Source organism: Pongo abelii, chromosome 9 (genome assembly GCF_028885655.2).
Source record: "Pongo abelii isolate AG06213 chromosome 9, NHGRI_mPonAbe1-v2.0_pri, whole genome shotgun sequence".
Lineage (NCBI taxonomy): Eukaryota > Metazoa > Chordata > Mammalia > Primates > Hominidae > Pongo > Pongo abelii.
This window is the reverse complement of record NC_071994.2, coordinates 48,132,408-48,145,990: the sequence shown is the minus strand read 5'-3', so window position 1 is coordinate 48,145,990 and position 13,583 is coordinate 48,132,408.

The following is a 13,583-nucleotide window of genomic DNA, read 5'->3' as shown; positions in this document are numbered from 1 at the left end:
AGTTTTGAAACACTCTTTTGGTAAAATCTGCAAGTGGTTATTTGGAGCACTTCGAGGCCTGTGCTGGGATATGGAATATCTTCACCTAAAAACTACAGAGAAGCATTCTCAGAAAGTTCTTCACGATGCATTCATTCAACTCACAGAGTTGAACCTTCCTTTTGATAGAACAGTTTTGAAACACTCTTTTTGTAGAATCTGCAAGAGGATATTTGGAGCGTTTTGAGGCCTATGCTGGAAAAGGAAATATCTTCACCTAAAAACTAGACAGAAGCATCCTCAGAAACTCCTGTGTGATGAGTGCATTCAACTCACAGACTTGAACGTTTCTTTTGATAGAACAGTTTGGAAACATTGCGTTTGTAGAATCTGCAAGTGTTTATTCGGAGCACCTTGAGGCCTATGTTGGAAAAGGAAATATCTTCACATAAAAACTAGAGAGAAGGATTCTCAGAAACTTCTTTGTGATGAGTTCATTCAACTCACAGAGTTGAACCTACCAATTGATAGAGAAGTTTGGAAACACTCTTTTTGTAGAATCTGCAAGTGGATATTTGGAGCCGTTTGAGGCCTATGCTGGAAAAGGAAATATCTTCACATAAAAACTGAACAGAAGCATTCTCAGAAACTTCTTTGTGTTGAGTGCATTCAACTCACAGACTTGAACTTACCTGTAGAAAGAGCAGTTTTGAAACACTCTTTTGGTAAAATCTGCAAGTGGTTATTTGGAGCACTTCGAGGCCTGTGCTGGGATATGGAATATCTTCACCTAAAAACTACAGAGAAGCATTCTCAGAAAGTTCTTCACGATGCATTCATTCAACTCACAGAGTTGAACCTTCCTTTTGATAGAACAGTTTTGAAACACTCTTTTTGTAGAATCTGCAAGAGGATATTTGGAGCGTTTTGAGGCCTATGCTGGAAAAGGAAATATCTTCACCTAAAAACTAGACAGAAGCATCCTCAGAAACTTCTGTGTGATGAGTGCATTCAACTCACAGACTTGAACGTTTCTTTTGATAGAACAGTTTTGAAACATTGCGTTTGTAGAATCTGCAAGTGTTTATTCGGAGCACCTTGAGGCCTATGTTGGAAAAGGAAATATCTTCACATAAAAACTAGAGAGAAGGATTCTCAGAAACTTCTTTGTGATGAGTTCATTCAACTCACAGAGTTGAACCTACCAATTGATAGAGAAGTTTGGAAACACTCTTTTTGTAGAATCTGCAAGTGGATATTTGGAGCCGTTTGAGGCCTATGCTGGAAAAGGAAATATCTTCACATAAAAACTGAACAGAAGCATTCTCAGAAACTTCTTTGTGTTAAGTGCATTCAACTCACAGACTTGAACTTACCTGTAGAAAGAGCAGTTTTGAAACACTCTTTTGGTAAAATCTGCAAGTGGTTATTTGGAGCACTTCGAGGCCTGTGCTGGGATATGGAATATCTTCACCTAAAAACTACAGAGAAGCATTCTCAGAAAGTTCTTCACGATGCATTCATTCAACTCACAGAGTTGAACCTTCCTTTTGATAGAACAGTTTTGAAACACTCTTTTTGTAGAATCTGCAAGAGGATATTTGGAGCGTTTTGAGGCCTATGCTGGAAAAGGAAATATCTTCACCTAAAAACTAGACAGAAGCATCCTCAGAAACTTCTGTGTGTTGAGTGCATTCAACTCACAGACTTGAACGTTTCTTTTGATAGAACAGTTTGGAAACATTACGTTTGTAGAATCTGCAAGTGTTTATTCGGAGCACCTTGAGGCCTATGTTGGAAAAGGAAATATCTTCACATAAAAACTAGAGAGAAGGATTCTCAGAAACTTCTTTGTGATGAGTTCATTCAACTCACAGAGTTGAACCTACCAATTGATAGAGAAGTTTGGAAACACTCTTTTTGTAGAATCTCCAAGTGGATATTTGGAGCCGTTTGAGGCCTATGCTGGAAAAGGAAATATCTTCACATAAAAACTGAACAGAAGCATTCTCAGAAACTTCTTTGTGTTGAGTGCATTCAACTCACAGACTTGAACTTACCTGTAGAAAGAGCAGTTTTGAAACACTCTTTTGGTAAAATCTGCAAGTGGTTATTTGGAGCACTTCGAGGCCTGTGCTGGGATATGGAATATCTTCACCTAAAAACTACAGAGAAGCATTCTCAGAAAGTTCTTCACGATGCATTCATTCAACTCACAGAGTTGAACCTTCCTTTTGATAGAACAGTTTTGAAACCCTCTTTTTGTAGAATCTGCAAGAGGATATTTGGAGCGTTTTGAGGCCTATGCTGGAAAAGGAAATATCTTCACCTAAAAACTAGACAGAAGCATTCTCAGAAACTTCTGTGTGATGAGTGCATTCAACTCACAGACTTGAACGTTTCTTTTGATAGAACAGTTTGGAAACATTACGTTTGTAGAATCTGCAAGTGTTTATTCGGAGCACCTTGAGGCCTATGTTGGAAAAGGAAATATCTTCACATAAAAACTAGAGAGAAGGATTCTCAGAAACTTCTTTGTGATGAGTTCATTCAACTCACAGAGTTGAACCTACCAATTGATAGAGAAGTTTGGAAACACTCTTTTTGTAGAATCCGCAAGTGGATATTGGGAGCCGTTTGAGGCCTATGCTGGAAAAGGAAATATCTTCACATAAAAACTGAACAGAAGCATTCTCAGAAACTTCTTTGTGTTGAGTGCATTCAACTCACAGACTTGAACTTACCTGTAGAAAGAGCAGTTTTGAAACACTCTTTTGGTAAAATCTGCAAGTGGTTATTTGGAGCACTTCGAGGCCTTTGCTGGGATGTGGAATATCTTCACCTAAAAACTACAGAGAAGGATTCTCAGAAAGTTGTTCACGATGCATTCATTCAACTCACAGACTTGAACTTACCTGTAGAAAGAGCAGTTTTGAAACACTCTTTTGGTAAAATCTGCAAGTGGTTATTTGGAGCACTTCGAGGCCTTTGCTGGGATATGGAATATCTTCACCTAAAAACTACAGAGAAGGATTCTCAGAAAGTTCTTCACGATGCATTCATTCAACTCACAGAGTTGAACCTTCCTTTTGATAGAACAGTTTTGAAACACTCTTTTTGTAGAATCTGCAAGAGGATATTTGGAGCGTTTTGAGGCCTATGCTGGAAAAGGAAATATCTTCACCTAAAAACTAGACAGAAGCATTCTCAGAAACTTCTGTGTGATGAGTGCATTCAACTCACAGACTTGAACGTTTCTTTTGATAGAACAGTTTGGAAACATTACGATTGTAGAATCTGCAAGTGTTTATTCGGAGCACCTTGAGGCCTATGTTGGAAAAGGAAATATCTTCACATAAAAACTACAGAGAAGGATTCTCAGAAACTTCTTTGTGATGAGTTCATTCAACTCACAGAGTTGAACCTACCAATTGATAGAGAAGTTTGGAAACACTCTTTTTGTAGAATCTGCAAGTGGATATTTGGAGCCGTTTGAGGCCTATGCTGGAAAATGAAATATCTTCACATAAAAACTGAACAGAAGCATTCTCAGAAACTTCTTTGTGTTGAGTGCATTCAACTCACAGACTTGAACTTACCTATAGAAAGAGCAGTTTTGAAACACTCTTTTGGTAAAATCTGCAAGTGGTTATTTGGAGCACTTCGAGGCCTGTGCTGGGATATGGAATATCTTCACCTAAAAACTACAGAGAAGCATTCTCAGAAAGTTCTTCACGATGCATTCATTCAACTCACAGAGTTGAACCTTCCTTTTGATAGAACAGTTTTGAAACACTCTTTTTGTAGAATCTGCAAGAGGATATTTGGAGCGTTTTGAGGCCTATGCTGGAAAAGGAAATATCTTCACCTAAAAACTAGACAGAAGCATCCTCAGAAACTTCTGTGTGATGAGTGCATTCAACTCACAGACTTGAACGTTTCTTTTGATAGAACAGTTTGGAAACATTACGTTTGTAGAATCTGCAAGTGTTTATTCGGAGCACCTTGAGGCCTAAGTTGGAAAAGGAAATATCTTCACATAAAAACTAGAGAGAAGGATTCTCAGAAACTTCTTTGTGATGAGTTCATTCAACTCACAGAGTTGAACCTACCAATTGATAGAGAAGTTTGGAAACACTCTTTTTGTAGAATCTGCAAGTGGATATTTGGAGCCGTTTGAGGCCTATGCTGGAAAAGGAAATATCTTCACATAAAAACTGAACAGAAGCATTCTCAGAAACTTCTTTGTGTTGAGTGCATTCAACTCACAGACTTGAACTTACCTGTAGAAAGAGCAGTTTTGAAACACTCTTTTGGTAAAATCTGCAAGTGGTTATTTGGAGCACTTCGAGGCCTGTGCTGGGATATGGAATATCTTCACCTAAAAACTACAGAGAAGCATTCTCAGAAAGTTCTTCACGATGCATTCATTCAACTCACAGAGTTGAACCTTCCTTTTGATAGAACAGTTTTGAAACACTCTTTTTGTAGAATCTGCAAGAGGATATTTGGAGCGTTTTGAGGCCTATGCTGGAAAAGGAAATATCTTCACCTAAAAACTAGACAGAAGCATCCTCAGAAACTCCTGTGTGATGAGTGCATTCAACTCACAGACTTGAACGTTTCTTTTGATAGAACAGTTTGGAAACATTACGTTTGTAGAATCTGCAAGTGTTTATTCGGAGCACCTTGAGGCCTATGTTGGAAAAGGAAATATCTTCACATAAAAACTAGAGAGAAGGATTCTCAGAAACTTCTTTGTGATGAGTTCATTCAACTCACGGAGTTGAACCTACCAATTGATAGAGAAGTTTGGAAACACTCTTTTTGTAGAATCTGCAAGTGGATATTTCGAGCCGTTTGAGGCCTATGCTGGAAAAGGAAATATCTTCACATAAAAACTGAACAGAAGCATTCTCAGAAACTTCTTTGTGTTGAGTGCATTCAACTCACAGACTTGAACTTACCTATAGAAAGAGCAGTTTTGAAACACTCTTTTGGTAAAATCTGCAAGTGGTTATTTGGAGCACTTCGAGGCCTGTGCTGGGATATGGAATATCTTCACCTAAAAACTACAGAGAAGGATTCTCAGAAAGTTCTTCACGATGCATTCATTCAACTCACAGAGTTGAACCTTCCTTTTGATAGAACAGTTTTGAAACACTCTTTTTGTAGAATCTGCAAGAGGATATTTGGAGCGTTTTGAGGCCTATGCTGGAAAAGGAAATATCTTCACCTAAAAACTAGACAGAAGCATTCTCAGAAACTTCTGTGTGATGAGTGCATTCAACTCACAGACTTGAACGTTTCTTTTGATAGAACAGTTTGGAAACATTACGTTTGTAGAATCTGCAAGTGTTTATTCGGAACACCTTGAGGCCTATGTTGGAAAAGGAAATATCTTCACATAAAAACTAGAGAGAAGGATTCTCAGAAACTTCTTTGTGATGAGTTCATTCAACTCACAGAGTTGAACCTACCAATTGATAGAGAAGTTTGGAAACACTCTTTTTGTAGAATCCGCAAGTGGATATTGGGAGCCGTTTGAGGCCTATGCTGGAAAAGGAAATATCTTCACATAAAAACTGAACAGAAGCATTCTCAGAAACTTCTTTGTGTTGAGTGCATTCAACTCACAGACTTGAACTTACCTGTAGAAAGAGCAGTTTTGAAACACTCTTTTGGTAAAATCTGCAAGTGGTTATTTGGAGCACTTCGAGGCCTTTGCTGGGATGTGGAATATCTTCACCTAAAAACTACAGAGAAGGATTCTCAGAAAGTTCTTCACGATGCATTCATTCAACTCACAGACTTGAACTTACCTGTAGAAAGAGCAGTTTTGAAACACTCTTTTGGTAAAATCTGCAAGTGGTTATTTGGAGCACTTCGAGGCCTTTGCTGGGATATGGAATATCTTCACCTAAAAACTACAGAGAAGGATTCTCAGAAAGTTCTTCATGATGCATTCATTCAACTCACAGAGTTGAACCTTCCTTTTGATAGAACAGTTTTGAAACACTCTTTTTGTAGAATCTGCAAGAGGATATTTGGAGCGTTTTGAGGCCTATGCTGGAAAAGGAAATATCTTCACCTAAAAACTAGACAGAAGCATTCTCAGAAACTTCTGTGTGATGAGTGCATTCAACTCACAGACTTGAACGTTTCTTTTGATAGAACAGTTTGGAAACATTACGATTGTAGAATCTGCAAGTGTTTATTCGGAGCACCTTGAGGCCTATGTTGGAAAAGGAAATATCTTCACATAAAAACTACAGAGAAGGATTCTCAGAAACTTCTTTGTGATGAGTTCATTCAACTCACAGAGTTGAACCTACCAATTGATAGAGAAGTTTGGAAACACTCTTTTTGTAGAATCTGCAAGTGGATATTTGGAGCCGTTTGAGGCCTATGCTGGAAAATGAAATATCTTCACATAAAAACTGAACAGAAGCATTCTCAGAAACTTCTTTGTGTTGAGTGCATTCAACTCACAGACTTGAACTTACCTATAGAAAGAGCAGTTTTGAAACACTCTTTTGGTAAAATCTGCAAGTGGTTATTTGGAGCACTTCGAGGCCTGTGCTGGGATATGGAATATCTTCACCTAAAAACTACAGAGAAGCATTCTCAGAAAGTTCTTCACGATGCATTCATTCAACTCACAGAGTTGAACCTTCCTTTTGATAGAACAGTTTTGAAACACTCTTTTTGTAGAATCTGCAAGAGGATATTTGGAGCGTTTTGAGGCCTATGCTGGAAAAGGAAATATCTTCACCTAAAAACTAGACAGAAGCATCCTCAGAAACTTCTGTGTGATGAGTGCATTCAACTCACAGACTTGAACGTTTCTTTTGATAGAACAGTTTGGAAACATTACGTTTGTAGAATCTGCAAGTGTTTATTCGGAGCACCTTGAGGCCTAAGTTGGAAAAGGAAATATCTTCACATAAAAACTAGAGAGAAGGATTCTCAGAAACTTCTTTGTGATGAGTTCATTCAACTCACAGAGTTGAACCTACCAATTGATAGAGAAGTTTGGAAACACTCTTTTTGTAGAATCTGCAAGTGGATATTTGGAGCCGTTTGAGGCCTATGCTGGAAAAGGAAATATCTTCACATAAAAACTGAACAGAAGCATTCTCAGAAACTTCTTTGTGTTGAGTGCATTCAACTCACAGACTTGAAATTACCTGTAGAAAGAGCAGTTTTGAAACACTCTTTTGGTAAAATCTGCAAGTGGTTATTTGGAGCACTTCGAGGCCTGTGCTGGGATATGGAATATCTTCACCTAAAAACTACAGAGAAGCATTCTCAGAAAGTTCTTCACGATGCATTCATTCAACTCACAGAGTTGAACCTTCCTTTTGATAGAACAGTTTTGAAACACTCTTTTTGTAGAATCTGCAAGAGGATATTTGGAGCGTTTTGAGGCCTATGCTGGAAAAGGAATTATCTTCACCTAAAAACTAGACAGAAGCATCCTCAGAAACTCCTGTGTGATGAGTGCATTCAACTCACAGACTTGAACGTTTCTTTTGATAGAACAGTTTGGAAACATTGCGTTTGTAGAATCTGCAAGTGTTTATTCGGAGCACCTTGAGGCCTATGTTGGAAAAGGAAATATCTTCACATAAAAACTAGAGAGAAGGATTCTCAGAAACTTCTTTGTGATGAGTTCATTCAACTCACAGAGTTGAACCTACCAATTGATAGAGAAGTTTGGAAACACTCTTTTTGTAGAATCTGCAAGTGGATATTTCGAGCCGTTTGAGGCCTATGCTGGAAAAGGAAATATCTTCACATGAAAACTGAACAGAAGCATTCTCAGAAACTTCTTTGTGTTGAGTGCATTCAACTCACAGACTTGAACTTACCTATAGAAAGTGCAGTTTTGAAACACTCTTTTGGTAAAATCTGCAAGTGGTTATTTGGAGCACTTCGAGGCCTGTGCTGGGATATGGAATATCTTCACCTAAAAACTACAGAGAAGGATTCTCAGAAAGTTCTTCACGATGCATTCATTCAACTCACAGAGTTGAACCTTCCTTTTGATAGAACAGTTTTGAAACACTCTTTTTGTAGAATCTGCAAGAGGATATTTGGAGCGTTTTGAGGCCTATGCTGGAAAAGGAAATATCTTCACCTAAAAACTAGACAGAAGCATTCTCAGAAACTTCTGTGTGATGAGTGCATTCAACTCACAGACTTGAACGTTTCTTTTGATAGAACAGTTTGGAAACATTACGATTGTAGAATCTGCAAGTGTTTATTCGGAGCACCTTGAGGCCTATGTTGGAAAAGGAAATATCTTCACATAAAAACTACAGAGAAGGATTCTCAGAAACTTCTTTGTGATGAGTTCATTCAACTCACAGAGTTGAACCTACCAATTGATAGAGAAGTTTGGAAACACTCTTTTTGTAGAATCTGCAAGTGGATATTTGGAGCCGTTTGAGGCCTATGCTGGAAAAGGAAATATCTTCACATAAAAACTGAACAGAAGCATTCTCAGAAACTTCTTTGTGTTAAGTGCATTCAACTCACAGACTTGAACTTACCTGTAGAAAGAGCAGTTTTGAAACACTCTTTTGGTAAAATCTGCAAGTGGTTATTTGGAGCACTTCGAGGCCTGTGCTGGGATATGGAATATCTTCACCTAAAAACTACAGAGAAGCATTCTCAGAAAGTTCTTCACGATGCATTCATTCAACTCACAGAGTTGAACCTTCCTTTTGATAGAACAGTTTTGAAACACTCTTTTTGTAGAATCTGCAAGAGGATATTTGGAGCGTTTTGAGGCCTATGCTGGAAAAGGAAATATCTTCACCTAAAAACTAGACAGAAGCATTCTCAGAAACTTCTGTGTGATGAGTGCATTCAACTCACAGACTTGAACGTTTCTTTTGATAGAACAGTTTGGAAACATTACGTTTGTAGAATCTGCAAGTGTTTATTCGGAGCACCTTGAGGCCTATGTTGGAAAAGGAAATATCTTCACATAAAAACTAGAGAGAAGGATTCTCAGAAACTTCTTTGTGATGAGTTCATTCAACTCACAGAGTTGAACCTACCAATTGATAGAGAAGTTTGGAAACACTCTTTTTGTAGAATCCGCAAGTGGATATTTGGAGCCGTTTGAGGCCTATGCTGGAAAAGGAAATATCTTCACATAAAAACTGAACAGAAGCATTCTCAGAAACTTCTTTGTGTTGAGTGCATTCAACTCACAGACTTGAACTTACCTGTAGAAAGAGCAGTTTTGAAACATTCTTTTGGTAAAATCTGCAAGTGGTTATTTGGAGCACTTCGAGGCCTTTGCTGGGATATGGAATATCTTCACCTAAAAACTACAGAGAAGGATTCTCAGAAAGTTCTTCACGATGCATTCATTCAACTCACAGAGTTGAACCTTCCTTTTGATAGAACAGTTTTGAAACACTCTTTTTGTAGAATCTGCGAGAGGATATTTGGAGCGTTTTGAGGCCTATGCTGGAAAAGGAAATATCTTCACCTAAAAACTAGACAGAAGCATTCTCAGAAACTTCTGTGTGATGAGTGCATTCAACTCACAGACTTGAACGTTTCTTTTGATAGAACAGTTTGGAAACATTACGATTGTAGAATCTGCAAGTGTTTATTCGGAGCACCTTGAGGCCTAAGTTGGAAAAGGAAATATCTTCACATAAAAACTAGAGAGAAGGATTCTCAGAAACTTCTTTGTGATGAGTTCATTCAACTCACAGAGTTGAACCTACCAATTGATAGAGAAGTTTGGAAACACTCTTTTTGTAGAATCTGCAAGTGGATATTTGGAGCCGTTTGAGGCCTATGCTGGAAAAGGAAATATCTTCACATAAAAACTGAACAGAAGCATTCTCAGAAACTCCTTTGTGTTGAGTGCATTCAACTCACAGACTTGAAATTACCTGTAGAAAGAGCAGTTTTGAAACACTCTTTTGGTAAAATCTGCAAGTGGTTATTTGGAGCACTTCGAGGCCTGTGCTGGGATATGGAATATCTTCACCTAAAAACTACAGAGAAGCATTCTCAGAAAGTTCTTCACGATGCATTCATTCAACTCACAGAGTTGAACCTTCCTTTTGATAGAACAGTTTTGAAACACTCTTTTTGTAGAATCTGCAAGAGGATATTTGGAGCGTTTTGAGGCCTATGCTGGAAAAGGAAATATCTTCACCTAAAAACTAGACAGAAGCATCCTCAGAAACTCCTGTGTGATGAGTGCATTCAACTCACAGACTTGAACGTTTCTTTTGATAGAACAGTTTGGAAACATTACGTTTGTAGAATCTGCAAGTGTTTATTCGGAGCACCTTGAGGCCTATGTTGGAAAAGGAAATATCTTCACATAAAAACTAGAGAGAAGGATTCTCAGAAACTTCTTTGTGATGAGTTCATTCAACTCACAGAGTTGAACCTACCAATTGATAGAGAAGTTTGGAAACACTCTTTTTGTAGAATCTGCAAGTGGATATTTCGAGCCGTTTGAGGCCTATGCTGGAAAAGGAAATATCTTCACATAAAAACTGAACAGAAGCATTCTCAGAAACTTCTTTGTGTTGAGTGCATTCAACTCACAGACTTGAACTTACCTATAGAAAGAGCAGTTTTGAAACACTCTTTTGGTAAAATCTGCAAGTGGTTATTTGGAGCACTTCGAGGCCTGTGCTGGGATATGGAATATCTTCACCTAAAAACTACAGAGAAGGATTCTCAGAAAGTTCTTCACGATGCATTCATTCAACTCACAGAGTTGAACCTTCCTTTTGATAGAACAGTTTTGAAACACTCTTTTTGTAGAATCTGCAAGAGGATATTTGGAGCGTTTTGAGGCCTATGCTGGAAAAGGAAATATCTTCACCTAAAAACTAGACAGAAGCATTCTCAGAAACTTCTGTGTGATGAGTGCATTCAACTCACAGACTTGAACGTTTCTTTTGATAGAACAGTTTGGAAACATTACGTTTGTAGAATCTGCAAGTGTTTATTCGGAGCACCTTGAGGCCTATGTTGGAAAAGGAAATATCTTCACATAAAAACTAGAGAGAAGGATTCTCAGAAACTTCTTTGTGATGAGTTCATTCAACTCACAGAGTTGAACCTACCAATTGATAGAGAAGTTTGGAAACACTCTTTTTGTAGAATCCGCAAGTGGATATTGGGAGCCGTTTGAGGCCTATGCTGGAAAAGGAAATATCTTCACATAAAAACTGAACAGAAGCATTCTCAGAAACTTCTTTGTGTTGAGTGCATTCAACTCACAGACTTGAACTTACCTGTAGAAAGAGCAGTTTTGAAACACTCTTTTGGTAAAATCTGCAAGTGGTTATTTGGAGCACTTCGAGGCCTTTGCTGGGATGTGGAATATCTTCACCTAAAAACTACAGAGAAGGATTCTCAGAAAGTTCTTCACGATGCATTCATTCAACTCACAGACTTGAACTTACCTGTAGAAAGAGCAGTTTTGAAACACTCTTTTGGTAAAATCTGCAAGTGGTTATTTGGAGCACTTCGAGGCCTTTGCTGGGATATGGAATATCTTCACCTAAAAACTACAGAGAAGGATTCTCAGAAAGTTCTTCATGATGCATTCATTCAACTCACAGAGTTGAACCTTCCTTTTGATAGAACAGTTTTGAAACACTCTTTTTGTAGAATCTGCAAGAGGATATTTGGAGCGTTTTGAGGCCTATGCTGGAAAAGGAAATATCTTCACCTAAAAACTAGACAGAAGCATTCTCAGAAACTTCTGTGTGATGAGTGCATTCAACTCACAGACTTGAACGTTTCTTTTGATAGAACAGTTTGGAAACATTACGATTGTAGAATCTGCAAGTGTTTATTCGGAGCACCTTGAGGCCTATGTTGGAAAAGGAAATATCTTCACATAAAAACTACAGAGAAGGATTCTCAGAAACTTCTTTGTGATGAGTTCATTCAACTCACAGAGTTGAACCTACCAATTGATAGAGAAGTTTGGAAACACTCTTTTTGTAGAATCTGCAAGTGGATATTTGGAGCCGTTTGAGGCCTATGCTGGAAAATGAAATATCTTCACATAAAAACTGAACAGAAGCATTCTCAGAAACTTCTTTGTTTTGAGTGCATTCAACTCACAGACTTGAACTTACCTATAGAAAGAGCAGTTTTGAAACACTCTTTTGGTAAAATCTGCAAGTGGTTATTTGGAGCACTTCGAGGCCTGTGCTGGGATATGGAATATCTTCACCTAAAAACTACAGAGAAGCATTCTCAGAAAGTTCTTCACGATGCATTCATTCAACTCACAGAGTTGAACCTTCCTTTTGATAGAACAGTTTTGAAACACTCTTTTTGTAGAATCTGCAAGAGGATATTTGGAGCGTTTTGAGGCCTATGCTGGAAAAGGAAATATCTTCACCTAAAAACTAGACAGAAGCATCCTCAGAAACTTCTGTGTGATGAGTGCATTCAACTCACAGACTTGAACGTTTCTTTTGATAGAACAGTTTGGAAACATTACGTTTGTAGAATCTGCAAGTGTTTATTCGGAGCACCTTGAGGCCTAAGTTGGAAAAGGAAATATCTTCACATAAAAACTAGAGAGAAGGATTCTCAGAAACTTCTTTGTGATGAGTTCATTCAACTCACAGAGTTGAACCTACCAATTGATAGAGAAGTTTGGAAACACTCTTTTTGTAGAATCTGCAAGTGGATATTTGGAGCCGTTTGAGGCCTATGCTGGAAAAGGAAATATCTTCACATAAAAACTGAACAGAAGCATTCTCAGAAACTTCTTTGTGTTGAGTGCATTCAACTCACAGACTTGAAATTACCTGTAGAAAGAGCAGTTTTGAAACACTCTTTTGGTAAAATCTGCAAGTGGTTATTTGGAGCACTTCGAGGCCTGTGCTGGGATATGGAATATCTTCACCTAAAAACTACAGAGAAGCATTCTCAGAAAGTTCTTCACGATGCATTCATTCAACTCACAGAGTTGAACCTTCCTTTTGATAGAACAGTTTTGAAACACTCTTTTTGTAGAATCTGCAAGAGGATATTTGGAGCGTTTTGAGGCCTATGCTGGAAAAGGAAATATCTTCACGTAAAAACTAGACAGAAGCATCCTCAGAAACTTCTGTGTGATGAGTGCATTCAACTCACAGACTTGAACGTTTCTTTTGATAGAACAGTTTGGAAACATTACGTTTGTAGGATCTGCAAGTGTTTATTCGGAGCACCTTGAGGCCTAAGTTGGAAAAGGAAATATCTTCACATAAAAACTATAGAGAAGGATTCTCAGAAACTTCTTTGTGATGAGTTCATTCAACTCACAGAGTTGAACCTACCAATTGATAGAGAAGTTTGGAAACACTCTTTTTGTAGAATCTGCAAGTGGATATTTGGAGCCGTTTGAGGCCTATGCTGGAAAAGGAAATATCTTCACATAAAAACTGAACAGAAGCATTCTCAGAAACTTCTTTGTGTTGAGTGCATTCAACTCACAGACTTGAACTTACCTGTAGAAAGAGCAGTTTTGAAACACTCTTTTGGTAAAATCTGCAAGTGGTTATTTGGAGCACTTCGAGGCCTGTGCTGGGATATGG